Consider the following 16919-nt stretch of genomic DNA (forward strand, 5'->3'; position numbering starts at 1 on the left):
TATGTCTATGGTCGTAGTAAACAATGGCGACAGAAGCATCCAGATGACATAGATATCAGCGCATAACAAACGCGCCACATTTCACTGTCGATTGAAATAGTAATTAGATTACCTGTTACTGGAAAACCGCTTAAGTATCACACTGGTTGTCAAATGGTATCCTCATTTGTTGGATCCATCCGGGGTACTTTAAGGCACTCCAGGAGGTACTTGAGATATTAGAACTATATATATTTGTAAGTATTTGCTGTTTTTGTTAAAAAAAAAAAAAAATTACAGAAAAGTTACGAATTTTTATGGTCGGATAATTATAGTAGTACAGTATTGTAAAAATCCAGAAAAAGTCAATTTAAATAAAGTTCATAAATTAATTTGTTTTGGCTCTTGAGAACACGTTTTTGATATAATCCCAAATGAGGACTCTTTCAAATTGAAAGGTATTTCTCTGCTTGCCTGAGAGAGATGCCTGACTGAACGTGTATTTCGGTTCCAATGAAGCAACCACCGGTTGTCATGCTTTTGTCCACCAGAGGAGGTCAGTGCCGACCAGACTGAATGTTTGTGTCGGCGGAATCCTTCGAGGTCTACCTTTCATAGGAAATGACTCGGAGCAACGAGCGGTTCACCTCAGCTAAAATGGGTGTTGAATGTGTCATCGGTGATGTTGGGAATATCACGGACGTTGCAGACAAATTCATACATGAATCGGTTAGCACAAGGGTGTCCAAACTTTTTCCAGTGATGCCACATACTGAAAAATGAAAGTATGCAAGGGCTCACTATTCTCAGAAATGATCTATAATTCATGAAAAAAAAACGCATCTCATTTTTCTAATTACATTTTTTCCCAAATATTTCAACATTCTTCTTAATCTTTGTAAATTTTGTACTTGTATTATTAATTTATTCCCATTATTTAATTATTATTTAATTATTCCCATAATTTTTTAACTTTTAAAATTGCAACTTTCGCTACTAAACATTGCTACAAAAATGACATTATTTTTCCTCATAACATTATGGCTTTATTCTTGTAAAATGATTACTTTTTCTTGTTAGATTACAACTTTTTCTTTAAATTTATTTCACTTTATTCTTGTAAAATTACAAGAATGTTGCTGTCATTTTTTTTTTAGTTTTCTTGTTAAATGATATTTTTAAAATGTGCCGCGGATCAATAAAAAAAACAGCAGCGGGCCACAAATGGCCCCCAAGCCACACTGTGGACATCCCTGAGTTAGCATTTTGATTCATTTCCCGTTGAGAACAAAGTGCATGTATTGTATATGATGTAGAGTTGTTGGTGAGGTCATACCCTGACAATCAGTGCTTGAGTCCGTGACAATATCGGGCAAAGCTGCCTGAAATTGCTCCAGATGCCATTTGCATCAAGACAGTCTGCAGGATCCACTTTGAAAAGCTGAAGCTGCAGGATGTGTTGTTCTTGGGTCGGGGAGTTGACGTTACTACAGTAGCAGATGCTGGCCTCTTCAAAGCAAATGGTTTCCCCAGCCTGACTGTCTCAACCTCTCAAAGGGACATTCAAGGGAAAGGGTAGGCCTCAAAGCCACAACTGGGCATGGAGAAAGCACTTGGACAACCAAAAGCAATACAAGAAATCTAACTGCCCGGCGTTTAAGGCCTGAAAAAAGGTTTTCGGCAAATCTGCAGAAGTTACCCACACTCAGAACCAGAATGGCTTTGGGATGTCACAACAAATACGCCACTTTGGTGAAACCACTGTCAGACAATATACAAACCTGTGAGTAATTGAATGTCTATTTTTAACACACGGGTCCCTCCAGACCCTCCTGCTAGCTTGCCGCTGATGTTCTCCGATTCTGGATCAACATTGCCAAAAAAACGCCATAAAACGGGGTTCGCACACAGCCTTTAGCTCCCTTAACTCGCCTGCACCAGTAGCTATACGCAAACATGCAAAACAGTGGCGTGTGCTACATAATGTGCTGTTAATAAATAGATTGGCTGTGAAAGTAAATACCTACCGACAGGATCTTATCATTGTGTTTGTCATTGTGTTGTCGCCTGTCACTCACGGAGTTGCGTTGCAAAATGGTACAGAATAAATTATGTGTTTATTTTACTTAGAGCGCAGGTTGGATTTTATTTTGTTGCGCTGTAAGGATTTGCTGTGCGCTGAGAACACAAAATCAATGCGCGTTTGCACACGCGCGCAGCTTAGAGGGAATGTTGCCGCCAAGAAGGATTCCTTATTCATAAATAGAATATTTTCGTAGTTATACCATAGAAAACCTGTTTACAACCTTCTGAATACAATTTTTAACAATATTAGAGCCCTCTAGACATGAAATAACCCCCCTATAGTCACATGTACTCTCCTATTACTCAATATAGTAGACATAATAAGAGGAAATAAGACTCATGCCTGTGTGTGTTGCTGTAAATGTGTTAGAGGAGCTGACTGGGAGGTGGACAGGGAGTGATGTCGGGGGTTCAGAGTTGAGTTTCAGCTTGTCGTGAGTTACGACCCCAACAGTAGCATGTGGCATTACTATGTCATTATTATTGTGCCTTTTGTAAGATCATTCAGACCTGCAATAAAAGCCTGTTGTTCCGACAGTCAAGTCTGGTGCTTGTGTGTCTCACCCAACATTACAGTAACATTACTGACATCTAGTGACCAGTGTAGAATACTACATATCATCACATCTTTGAATGCGTCTTCTGAATGCCTCATATTTGTATTTTACTTCATTTAGCCATTTTTATGCTTCATTCAGGCCAAAAAGAAACATTTGCTTAAATATGCATGCTTTTTTACTAATAATAATAATAACAACATGATGTATCAATGAATACATTTTTGAAGCCGCGAAATTCGGAGCACAAAGTGGCGAGGAATTACTGTATATAAACTTTACTTTTGCGTCTCACAGCTACTATGGTGCATTGAAGGACCCCCGAACAAAGTGTGAAATCTCAAAGCTTGAGGAAAAAACATGATCAGTGAAGCAAAACATGAAAAAATTGTGGGTCTTTTTTTTTTTTTTTAACAGTGATCCAGGTATTCTGTAAAATAATCTTTGTTATCATGTCTTTAGAAATGACAGGGTGAATGAGATGTGCTATCTGCAGAAAAAAAAAACGGACTATTTTTGGAGAAAAGAAAAATTTGAACCATTTGAAGGGACGTGAATGCTGAATTGCGAATGTGGAGGGATCCACTGTACCTCTTTTTAGTAAAAAAATACAATAGGCAGTATTTCCAGAATGATCCATTCACCCAAAGCATTGTTGGTTGTGACCTTGCTGGGTAGGCTTCCTATCATCCTTCTCCCAAGCCGATCTCATCAGATCAGGCGAGGAGGGAAACCCAGCCTTTCCTCCTTTTGCCGTTTATGGATGACGGTAATGACAGGTTTAGGGGTCACGGTGGTTTATTTTGGGGTCTTTGTACTGGGTTGAGTGACCCGTGGTCTGCAGGACAGGGAGAAGGTGACGGAGTTCATCCTACGTGAGGTTTTGTCTTTGGAGGAACTGGACACTTTGTACAACAATGACCACTTATCTCAGATTACACTGGTGAACGGTGACGTAGAACATTCTGACGCTTGTTATTTCCCTCCCCGATTTAGACTCTTCCCTTTTTTTTTTTAGATCCACCGCCAGCTCTGGATTTCACCAGTGGGCTTATTTGTATCGTGCTTGTATACTCACATTCACCTCATTCGCTCATGCTTTTATTTTGCGGCTTACTTTGCACTAAACAGGAAGCGGCTGTGCTCAGGTTTGAATGCTGAGTGAGTAGACGGCAGTTGTGTTGCTGAGTGATAATGATGAAGTTAATCCAACAAAACATGTCGACATGAACGGACCATTTTTCATAGAAACGACGCCTTTGGCTCTCACATTTTGATGATAAAAGCGGTTGACCGTGTGATGTCGATGTCGACTTAAGCGGGCACGTTTTAGTAGACCATGGGCCTCATTTATCTGACTAAAAGTCTGCGTAAGCAAGGAAACCCAAAATGTGCTTACGGACAAAAATATTCAGACCTAAAAAAAAAAGTGTCCAAACTACTGTCCAAATGTGCGTACACACCCCCACCCCACGTTGTACCTTCAGTTCGCCATAACTGGTCAATGCAAAGTGGCTCATGAATGCGGCATCCATATTTAATGACCCTTGATTGCATTTCGCTCGGTTCTTCTGAATCATGGCTGCTGAGAAGCTGAAGACGAAGAAGCGGAACTTTACCGAAACTGAGGTGGAAATCTTGGTTGGAGAGCTGGCCCGTAAAAACATCACCTTCGGAGGACACAGCATAGTGGCTTCATAACAAGTAGCGTCCGCTGTCAACAGCGTCAGTGGAACGGGGCGCCCCTTTCACAGAATTGAAAAAAAAAGTGGTTGGATATCAAGGCACACATTTCCATTTTTACTGTGAGTGTTTCTAAATTTTTCCCAACTGATACCACATTTTAGATGAACACAAGCTTAGCAAAAAAATGGTTTCATTTAAAGCTGGACACAATGGCTCAAAAACGGGGATGGAGTTATGTCGAAAATGATTTGCTGTAATTCCAGACCGATAGTTAAAAAATATTTAACATAAAGATGACATTAACACCATCAAAATATTAGGTACTGTCTATCATCATTCTTTTATGAGGAACTAATGTATGTTATTTCAAAGCACAACAAAAGAAAAGCCCATCATTTGTGTAAAAGGAAAGAGAAAGTTTACGCACACGGCCCTGACACTGTCCACACAAGTAAAGGCTGTGCCTGGTAAGTAAATGTTGATATTGATGACATGCTTGACATGTGATATTTTGATAAAAAGTAAAAGAAGGGAGATACGGAGCATTAAGGACATATTAGCTCTGTCTTGGAAATTTAATCCCAAGAATTATTTAACTGACAACCTGATGTTTGTTATTACTGATATAAGTAATCGAACACATAATATTATAACATGATTATAAAGTAAAATGATGAAGTATTCAAGCGTTGCGTTGTTTTTTTTAATTTATCTTCTGGTCGGGATGCTACACGCTCATGCATAATGGTGTTTATGATAAATGAGAAATCATATCCAACAGTGTCACGTCAAATAGCGACACTTTCCACAAATGTTTGAAGTCAATAACGATGTGATGTTTACATGCAATGATGGATAAAGCTGGCATCCATTGCATGTTTATTTCGAACATATGGGTTCACCTCCCCACTTAAAATGTGCGTCGCCTTTTTGCCATGTCTCCAAAATGTGCGTATGGCAACTAGAAAGGTGGCGTAGCGATGCGCGCATTCTCACGTCAAGCTGTGTTTTTATCGGTACCATACTTGGCGTGGAAAACGGTGTGCGCAACTTTTTAGCCCCTTGGACTTGATGAGTTCGTCAGCAGGCTGTCGACGTACCCCTTTCTGATATGGTTACCATTTTCTTACCTGCACTGCGTCTGCCTGCATTGACTCGTTGTTCCGTCCCAGACGCCTTTTTTCTGGGTCAAGCTGTGTCTAGTTAGTTTTCCACGGTGCCCTAATTACGTCGTTTACCACAGAATCACTTTTTGTTTCTCAGTTACGTCCTTCACACAGCATCACTTTTTGTTTCTCTCGTCGTTTTATTGACACTTTCTCCCCCTCGTTGTTCCCTCGCCACTTTGCGCTTCAAATTTGGCGGCTTTACTCTGTCACGGATGATTTAACAAATCATGCTGTTCCGTGTTTGAAAACGGCCTGTTATTAGTCATGAGAATGGCTAAATGAAGTAAAATACAAATATAAGGCATTCAGCAGACGCCTTCAAAGACACTGGGATGAGATGTAGTATTCTACACTGGTCTAGGTGTCAGTAATGTTACTGTAATGTTGGGTGAGACACACAAGCACCAGACTTGATAAGTGGAACAAAAGGCTTTGATTGCAGATTTGAATTATCTCACAACAGGCACAATAATCCCGAATAAAAATCCCTAATAAAAACAAGGGCTACTGTTGCATCCGTAACCAACGCCAAGTTAAACTCAACTCTGAACCCTCACTTCCTCTTCGCCCCCTCACTCAACTCCCCGTGCCCCAGAGCGCATTTATTTCAGCACACACGAGCACATAAGTCTTACTTATGTCTTCTATGCCTTATTCTCTCTTATGATGTCTAATATATTGACTAATAGGACTGTAAAGGTGAGTGTAGGGGTGTTATTTCATGTCTAGAGGGCTCTAATAATGTTAAAAACCGTATTTAAAAGGTCGTAAACAGGTTTTCCATGCTCTAACTACAAAAACATGTATGATACGTTGTCTCTGTCCCTGTGTCTGACAAGATGAACCTTCTACCCTAGAGCTAGAACCATCTTGACGAGGGGTGTCCAAACCTTTTCCAGCGAGGGCTACATACTGAAAAATGAAGGGATGCCAGGGCCATATTTGATATTTTGCAAATATGCTAAGAAGTTATGTATATTTTGAGAAAAAAAATGCATCTCAGCTTTGCCATATTGAAAAAGTGAAAAAGCACATTATTAGTATAAACTTTGGTCTTTGCTTTTTTCCCCCCCATTTTTGCTGTTTTTTTAATTTTCCAAAAATTTCAGCTTTCTTCTTAAATATTCTTTGTGAATTTTCTTTTTGTACTATTTTGTACTATTTTTTCAAATATTTTGACTTTTATTTCCAAGCTCATTTTCCTAAAATAACTTGATTTTGTTTTATTTCTCATAACTAATGTTTTCTTTAATTTTTAAACCTTATGCTGGTAAAAATGACATTATGTTTATTCCTGATTATTCTTGTAAGATGTGTGAGAACAACTTTTTTATTTTAATATTTTTACTATATTGTCGTAAAATAACGGCTGTTTTTCCATTTCTGTTGTCGTTTTTTTTAAAATTTCCAACAATTTCCAATTTTCCTCTTGTACATTTTATTCCTGTAATGGTGACTTTATTCCCAAACTATTTTGGCTTTATTCTCGTTACATAACTTTTTCTGCAGCTTGAATGTCCTGAAATGTAGTACTTAATTGTTTTGTTCGTTTCTTATAATATTACGACTTAAAAAAGGTCTTTTTTCCTTAATATTTCAACTTCATGCCACTAAAGTTATTTTTCTTCATAATATTACAACCTTATTCTCGTATATTTGCTGTTGTTTTAGTTTTCTTGTTAAATTATATTTTTAGAAAGTGCCGAGGGCCACAAATGGCTACCGGGACACCCCTACTTTAGACACCCCTGATCTAGACTGTTGTGGGATTTCTCAATAATCGAAAAGAAAGTGTTTGCCCCGTCCCGTGAGATACTTCTGTGTTCTTGATCCTTACAGCATGCTCTGGTCTTGCCACAAATTCCAGTCAGATGAAGACAAATGTACAGTCCAGCATGGGTTAACCCGGCTTGTGTGACAAATTCATCAGCAGCAGCAAGTGGGAGGAGCCGAGCGTCGTTTCCCAGCAGAGGAAAAAGTCATCTTCCAACCACACTCAGGTGGCACCGTTAGGAGCAGCTGGAATGTCCATCAGAATGTTTACGATATCCTCGCTCCACTTTCTCATCAATCTATAACCGTGATTTAAAAGCATTACTTCTGAATTGAAAACACCTATGGAAAATAAATCAATGGAAAATTAATTAAATTAACTAACATAATAATTATTCAAATTAATTACTAGCACAATTAGTAATTAATTAACATTTTATACACTTTTCTCAGACATTTTCTCTCCTGTCTAAACACTCTCAAAGTTCAAATTTCGTTTGAATTTGAATGATCAACCTACTAGGTTGGACACAATAAATTATTACGTGTTAAATTATTCACACGTATTTCACTCATCTGACCGTGCGTCTTTGTCCTGGCGCCGTTCGGCTGTAGCGTTTTTGTGTCCTTGTTAAAACATTTTGCTCCTGTCGTCGTATTTTCCTCCTCTTCGTCCTCCTCGAACCGAAGATTAATTTATTCCATAATTGCGCCCTAGCGCCGCAACTTCTACCTTCCTTCAGCATGCCCAGAAGTAAAACTTTTTGTGCGATGGTTAGCATCTTCCTCTGCCTTTTAGGTGCAGAATGTTTTGTCGACATTGTGGGTTTTGTCGGGGAGAAAACTTGCAACCATACAGCGTTCAGATTCACACGGTTAGCTTCTTCGTCTTCTTCTCCTTCTATTGTTTATTGGCAGTTAGCAAGCAGCTCACACGGTTTGCTAGTTTGCTAGCCATGACCACAACAGGAAATAGCAGAGAGAGAAGAGAGAGAGACAAACCAAACTCATGCTAAAGCACAGGACTACAACACTCAACTTCCCACAATGCAATTCTTCTTAAAGGGCCACGCCCGGCCTGTAACAGTGTTCATACACTGTAAAAATACATTCATACAATTTCCTGTCAGCCATTCTTCTTATGTCTCTGGACGACGTTTCGGTTATGTCGACAACCACTCATGTTAATATGAGTCAGCCAGCCTTAGTGGCGTTGACTTAAACGTGTTCCAGGAAGTGTACCATTTTGGCCTGGATACCTACTTCGGGTATTTATAGCCACCAGACGGCTGAGCGGTAGTGAAAAGGCTTTTCTGGCGCTTGTCTTTCGCAACTCAGCTCTTCTCAACGACACTTCACATCCCATGTAAGGAAAACTCATAGAAGAAAGCTCCAAACAAAGCAAATAACCAAGGAACGCAAGGTTTGAACTGCGCTCCGGTGACAAAATAGGCCCCGAGCATGGCGACAAAGCCCAAGCAACCAGTATGTCCCTGCTGCCAACTCCTGCATTCTCGCTTGGTATTTTTAGGTCTAGTATTTGCACTTGGCAATCTTTTACATACCATATGATCTATTCTCACTATTTCCTCTTCCTGTGTCCAAAGTGCAGCCCTGGGGCCATTTGTGGCCCGCTGTTGTTTTTTTTACTGACCTGCGGGGCGTTTAAAGCATGTTTTCAGGTGGTTTGGTGCAGCTGTGGTTCAGTTGTGGGCATCCATCCATCCTTCATACCGACCGTAGTACTAGGTCACTTTACCCCCCTCTGTAACTGTACTTATAGTATATAATTTTTATCTCGCTTAATGTTTACATTACAGGGTCACTTTACAGAATTATATTTTTATTTCTTGTGAAATAAGGACTTTTTATATCTTTTATACCTATTTTGTGTATCTTGCTTGCTGCTGTAACAAGCGAATTTCCCCGCTGTGGGATTAATAAAGTACAAGCTAATCTAATCTAATTAATTTGTGGCCAACCTGCTAACCACTAGACCACCGTCCCCAGTTGTGGGCAAAGTGCAGAAATGCACTCCAGTCTGAAATGCATTTTTAAGCAATTAAAGTTACTTTAACCCACTGGAAGCCAACAGAAGGTGCTAGACGGTCCGTTCAAAGTTTTGTGTAGGTTCACACCCCCTGCATGGTGAATGTGGTTTGGTGCAGCTGGGCTGCATTGGTGGGCAGCATGCTAGCAATGCTAACATGTCCATGTCAGCATGCTAACACCTAGCATGATAGTGCTAAGTGTTTATATATGAAAATAGCAAAAAATGCTAGTATGCTAACGCTAGCATCATGCTAAAACCTAGCATGATAGTGCGATGTATCGGGAGGGCTAAATGTCCCGAATGTGTTGAGAATTTTGACTTTGGAATGGTCTGAATTGGTTCAGAAATGTGGAAGTAGTTAGAAGTCTTTAGATCAAAGGCATTCTTCATTCCGAAAAATCAAGTCATGAAGAGTGTGAATTCTTGGAATGTGGAAAGTGGCACGAATGTCCCGAATTTGTTGAATGCTTTGATGTTGGAACGGTCTGAATCGGTTGAGAAATGTGTAAGTAGCTAGAACTCTTTAGATCAAAGGTATTTTGGGTTCCGGAAGAAAACATTTGGGAATTTTTTTTGCTGTGGCTAATAGCCGAATGTACTGACATGTGTTGAATGAGTTGATGTTGGAATGAGGTGAATCGGTTGAGAAATGCGGAAGTAGTAGTAGACAATAGCAGTTTTACGGAAAAGTGAATTTTGGGAAAACTCTGAATTTTGGATCACCCCCAAAATTGAATCAGTTCTTCCATATCCCATTTCCGACAATGCCTGAAAATTTCATCCAAATCCATTCAGTCCTTTTCAAGTTATTTTGAACACAGAAGGACAGTTAATCGATGCAAGAACACATCTGTCTGTGGAACTTGAGGAGAATGTTATTCATTCACGCTCTCGAAAGCGGGATGCGGTGACACCCCCAACAAATGGCCATCACTATATGTCAGCCATCTCATGAATGCAACCTGACTCCTGTGAGACCTGCTGCCTCTCTGCTGCCTGGAGAAAGATGTCTGCCAATGTTTCTGCATGCAGGATCTGCTGCGTTGAACACGCTTCTTTATCAGTGCTCTGCCTGTCACACTTTACGACTAATCACCATTCAAATTCACTCATAAATTGATGTTACAGGGGTTATAAGTACAGCTTCAAAATGCAAAAAGAAAGAAGAAATGAGGAGTGAGACAAAAATTTATTGCAAACAAGCATTGAAGTGAAATAGGCTGTTCATAAGCTGATCAAAAGTTTAAGACCACATAGCCTTTAAAAGCCAAAATCGCTGCAAAAATGTGGATTCAATGTCATTTTCTGTCAGGCATTCACACTCCTGATCTCCTGATGGCAAAGGCAAAAAGCTTTCTCTCTTTGAACACAGTCGGATTGTTGAGCTGCCTAAGCAAGGCCTCTCGCGGCGCTCCACTGCTGCTGTGGTTGGAAGCAGTAAGACAGTTGTTTGAAACCTATTCAAACATCCTGAGGGTTATGGAACAAAAAAGTCAGGTGGTAAAAAAAATGTCACTGGCTCTGAGCCGGAGGATCCATTTGGCTGTCCGTCAAGACACATCCTTGGCCCAAATGAAGGTTGTCAATGGTGCCGAGTGAAGTCCTATAATCATATGACGGCAACTGTGAGAAAAGGCTTTTAAGAACAAAAATTGTGCAGGGGCGTCAAACGGCAGATGGCTGTGTGGAGGTGTTGCAGGGGGCATCCCTCATGACTGAAGGCCCTCATCTGTGTGGTAATGACTGGCTGATCTAAATCCTATTGAGAACATTTAGGGATGGATGGCAAGGGACGTTTACAAAAATGGACATCAGTTCCAGACAGTGGATGCAGACGTTCCCACTAGCCTCCTGGAAACACTGGCATCAAGCATGGCCAAACCCATTTTTGAGCTGATTAACAATGGTGCAGTTACTCATTACTTTTTCAAAAATGTTATTTCTATTTTATGGGTTTTTATTTATTTTTTTTTTAGCCACGGTCTTAAATTTTTGACCACTTGATGAACAGCCATTTCACTTTAATGCTTGTTTGCAATAAATTGCTTTCTAAAAAAACGTTTGTTTCACTGCCATTTTTTACTTTTTGCATTTTGAAGCTCCACTTAGAACTTTTTTAAGATCCAAAAGTGCAAAATGCAAATTCTTGCAATTTTTTTTTTCCCCTGTCCTGTCCAGCCTTTAAAGCAGATAGAATTGTACATCTAAATGCCCTCAAGTGCTCAACAGATTTACTCTGCCAGGGAGAAGTGTGATATACACTTCCCCTGTTATACAGAATTTATTTGACTTAGATGCTTGTTATTAAGCAAATCTGGAGCGACCGGACCGGCGCAGGAGGCGACAGAGAAGAAGAAAAAAGAATTGCAATTTTTCAATTGGTCTTCAAATTTGATAAGGTGAGAAGCACTGTCATCCGGGAGAAACTCAGAGTGGAACCGCTGCTCCTCCGCATTTAGAGCAGCCAGATGAGGTGGCTCGGACATCTGGTCAGGATGCCTCCTGGACACCTCCCTGGGAAAGTGTTCAGGGCACGTTCAACCGGTAGGAGTCCTCACGTTGGAGACACGATGTCTCTCAACTGGCCTGGGAATGCCTTGAGAGGAGCTGGACGAAATATAGTAGGTGGGGAAAGGGAAGTCTGGACTTCCCTGTTTGGGCTGCTGCCCCCGCGACCCGACGTTGGATAGGCGGAAGAAGATGGATGGATGGAAAATTTTTACCAGGAGTGTGCATCGTAAGCCACCAGGAGGCTGTTGCGGTTATGCCACAGGGGGGGCGTTGCATGTTGGTTTGCTAGGGCAGCCACATGAGGCAGAGAAGAAGATGCATAACAGAACAAGGTTGGGTAAGACAGCCTTCCAGTACGCTGCACCCTTTCCATAGAATGACCTGCAAAATGACTTAAACTTATCTCGACTTGTTACTTTCGGAGAATTTGAGGCTATTTTGAAGGAATGTGAAATGAATGTGCTTGGCCAATGTAGCTGTTTATAAATTGTTGCCACACTTTGGATGTTGGGAATGTCCAAACTGTCACAAACTTGGTGTTATGCTGCCGTCTTGTCCAAGTCACTCTTGTAATTTGTTATCATTATATATGATTTATTATGATGTATTATTGCACTACAAATTGGAAGTGAAGCGTTCCGTATTATTTATTTATGTATTTATTCTTATTCTATTTTCTCATCTTTCTTTTCTTGCCTTGATTGTTTATTATGACTTTAGTATGACTTTTGGAGAGCTGCTCGAAACGTGAACTTCTCTTGGCGACTAATAAAGTATCTATCTATCATCTATCCTTTAATCTCAGTAAGGTTAAAAATCTAATTAAATTAAGGATGATAATGATATTATTATGACTTAAAAAAAAGAACATTTCAACCCTATTCTACTAAAAATGATTTTTTTCCCCTAATATTACCAATTTCCAAAAAAATACAACTTCATTTGTTGTTTTGTTTCTCATAATACAGAATTACGGCTTTAAAAAAGAGCGTCTTTTTTTTCCTTTAATATTTCAACTTTCCATTCCATTTTCCTCCGCATATCCACGCCCCCAGGTGACAGGGGCAGCAGTCTCAGTAGGGAAGCCCAGACTTCCCCGTCCCCGGCCACCACTTCCAGTTCCACCGGGAGGACCCCAAGGCGTTCCCAGGCCAGGCGTGAAACATAATCCCTCCAGCGTGTCCTCGGTCTGCCCCAGGGCCTTCTCCCGGCTGGTCATGCCCAGAACATCTCACCAGGGAGGCGTCCGGGAGGCATCCGGACTGGATGTGAAGGAGCAGTGGCCCCTCCCGGACGACTGAGCTCCTCACCCTGAGCTCTCTTCACGGAGGAAACTCAGCCGCTTGTATCCACGTATCCACGATCTATTTCTTTGGGTCACGACCCAAAGCTCATGACCATAGGTGAGGGTGGGAACATAGATCGAGCGGTAAATTGAGAGCTTTGCCTTCCGGCTCAGCTCTCTCTTCACCACGACGGTCCGGGACAGCGACCGCATTACTGCAGACGCTGCGCCGATCCGCCTATCGACTTCACGTTCCCTCACTCGTGAACAAGACCCCGAGATACTTGAACTCCTCCACCTGAGGCAGGACCTCAGTCCCAACCCGTGAGCTTCTCCTTTATGCAACTAAAATGACGTTATTTTTTCTGATAATATTACATTATTCTCTGAAACTTACAGCTTTTTCTTTTAACATTTAGACTTTATACTTGTAAATTACTGGTTTTCTTGTTAAATTATATTTTTAGAATGTGCTGCTGGCCAACAAAACAGCCGCGGGCCGCAAATGGCCCCAGGGCTGCACTTTGGACACCCCTGCCATAGATGTATGTACTTTCGTATATCTTTCTAATATATTGTGTTGCACAACATTCACAACTCTACTGGGGCCCAAAACCTAAATGGGCCGTCATATAAGTTCCAATATCTAAACTTTTAGCACGTTACACGTTTTGTACACGTGTTGCTTAAAACTTTCAACAGTAGCATATGCATTTCCACAGGTACTGAAGTGCTCTGTGTTCATTTTACGTATAAATATAGAAGCCATGCTTTACTATATTTACTGTTTATTGATATAAGACAAAAGACCTACCTAGTATCTGGTTGCAAATTGATGGTATCAGTTGATATTATTCACAGTGATATCAGTGTACACAGTCTAGTGGCAGAGGGAGTAAAAGGTTACTTCTCAGAACACGTGTTTCCTTCTTGGGCTGCTTGTTTATGAGTGTCAGGATGATGGACAGTCGCCATGACATCTCAAAGCGCTATTTGGTTTCAAAGGCCCTGTCAGCATGCCAGCCTCTTATGTGGGCATCCCTTTGAAGCCCATATCTGGTGTACTAGCTATCAAAACAATACCCAGTAAATATAGAACCACTGCAACACAATCACATTCTGAGTAAGGGATCCTACGCTTTATTAAGTAAATGTAAATGATATTAGAAATGTTTGAGATATTAATATGAGGTTTATTTTTTGTTGCTTTGCGGTTGCCAGCAGCTTCCGCATTTCTACAAGATTTTGGAGTACGACGGTAGGGAATCTATGTCCAGGGGTGGGCGGATTAATGCCAATATCGATAATAATGAGGGCAGTGTTGGTATTGTGTTTTTTGTTGTTATGGGCCTGCAAGCAGTCCATCCTATTCTTCCTCATACTTCCTCTTATCTTATTCTGCCCCAACTAATGCAGGGCAAACCATGCGAAGCACCCCCACACACATCATATCACCGCATAGGCCTTGGTGAGGCGACGAGCGCAAATTATATTTGGTAACAGTCTGTGTTACCATGGCAATGATAGACAAAGTTGAAAAGGGCCACTTGACTGGGTACCCACCCTTCAGGCCATAGCCTGCAAAGAACCCCAACAAATATTATATCACTGGATAGGTCTTGATGAGGCCAAGAGCCCTACTTATATTTGGTAACATTCTGTGTTACCCTGGCAACGTCATTGACAACCAAAGTTGAAAAGGGCCACTTGATTAGGAACCCACCTTTCAGGCCATAGCCTGCATATAACGTGCTAGCAAGCTGCAAGGATACAACGGCGGGCCAGATTTAAGCAACAAGAGGAACATTTCTGTAGTTTGTTCATATTATGACATTGTTGACGTAACAATGGGACACAGGAGGGCTTTTGCGTCAAAAAGCCAAAGGATTTGAATGAAATTAGTAGTTTTTGCTTCTTTTTAATCGTTTGCATGATTGACTTTATTTTTCGATTGAGTGTTATAACAATAATAATTGGAAATAATCGCATTATTTTGTTGATATTGTTACATCGTCTTACGTCGTTCTATTTATGTATTCAATTGTTTACAAATAAGTTTGTTGCTAAAAAATGTCTAAATCTCGTGTACTGTGATTTGCCCTGATTATAATCACAAGCAGCAAATTGGCAAAATCCTAAAATCATTCGATAAACTTGAACATTTTCAAGTAAATGGTATCAGTAGCAGCGTCGACAATACTGGCCCTGTGTTTACAGTAATTCCTCGCCACTTTGCTCTTTGAAATTCGCAGCTTCACTCCATCACGTTTAAAAAAAACCAAAGAATTAATAAATCCTTTGTTTCGTGGTTGAATTCGGTCCGTTATTTGTAAAAAAAAAAAATGTATATTGAAGCAAATTTGTACATATTTTTTGCCCAAGTTAAATTTGCCATAATCAGTCAAATACTAATATAAGGCCTTCAGAAGACTGACAGAAATGTAGCATTCTACACTGGTCACTAGGTGTCAATAATGTTACCGTAATGTTCAATGAGACACACAAGCACCAGACTTAATCGCCGGAACAACAGGCTTTTATTGCAGGTTTGAATGATCTCATAAAATGGGCCACAGTTGTGGCCGTAACTCACGCCAAGCTAAAACTCAACTCTGAACCCATGACATCACTTCCTGTCCATCATTCAGCTGTCCTAGGGAACACATTTACAGCAACACACACGAGTACAAGTCTTAAATGTCTTATTATCTTTTATGTCTGCTCTATTGGGTGATAGGTGTGTAAAGGTGACTAGAGGGGTGTTCTTTCATGTCTAGAGGACTCTAATAATGTTAAAAACTGTGTTTTGAAGGTTGTAAACAGATTTACCATGCTCTAGCTGCAAAAATATTCTATTGTAATATTTTTGACTAATAATAGGCCACAGTCAGCCATGCAACAGCAATCATTGGTGAGGGACAACTGTCCCCTGTAGAGGTGTTATTTCATGTCACGGGCGCTCCAATAATGTTGAAAATCGTATGTAGAAGGTCGTAAACAGGTTTTCTATGTTGTAACTACAAAAATATTCTATTTATAAATAAGGAACCCTGCTTGGCGGAAATTCACTTGACATGGTCAGGTCTGGAACCAATTACCCGCGATAAAGGAGGGATTACTGTACTTAATTTGGGATCAATCCCAACATTTTCAGGATCGCCTATCCCTAATGTTCGTTTTTCCTGAAATACAACCACCTAATTCGCTCCGACAGGCTTGACGAACACCAAAATGTTCGAAAACCAAGCAACTTTTTCCATATTAAAAAATGCTAATCTAATTTGTTTTAGACACCCCAAAATATAAACAAAGTACATTTTCCAGACAATAATTCAAATTTGACATGGAGAAAACGATGCAAAAATGATGAATGGATGGAACTTATTGTTGATGCAGGCTTCCCGTGGCCATCTTTCTGCAATCACAGAGGGTGGATGATGACTACAACACGGATACATGCATTCCAATGTCTGGCAGGAATAACACCACCACACCTGTCATCATTATGAAGTTCACCAACAAGGAACGCAAGGCGGCATTGCTGAAGCAGAGAAGCATGCTCAAAGGAACAAACGTCTCCATCAAGGAGAATCCGGCAAAACGCAATGCTGACATCACCAAGAAAATTCAAGGCCCTTGGATCTCCAACTGCAAAATTGACATCAAATTAAGTGGAAGACTTAAGTGGAAGACCAGAGGGAGTTGCTGTCAAAGACGTTGAGGAACTGGACAAATATTGATGACATCATCTTGACTGCAAGGAAATGAAAGACACAACTCATAAAGACTTGATGCAGCTGGAAGTCAACAACGATCGACAA

This window comes from Dunckerocampus dactyliophorus, chromosome 13 (genome assembly GCF_027744805.1).
Source record: "Dunckerocampus dactyliophorus isolate RoL2022-P2 chromosome 13, RoL_Ddac_1.1, whole genome shotgun sequence".
Classification (NCBI taxonomy): Eukaryota; Metazoa; Chordata; class Actinopteri; order Syngnathiformes; family Syngnathidae; genus Dunckerocampus; species Dunckerocampus dactyliophorus.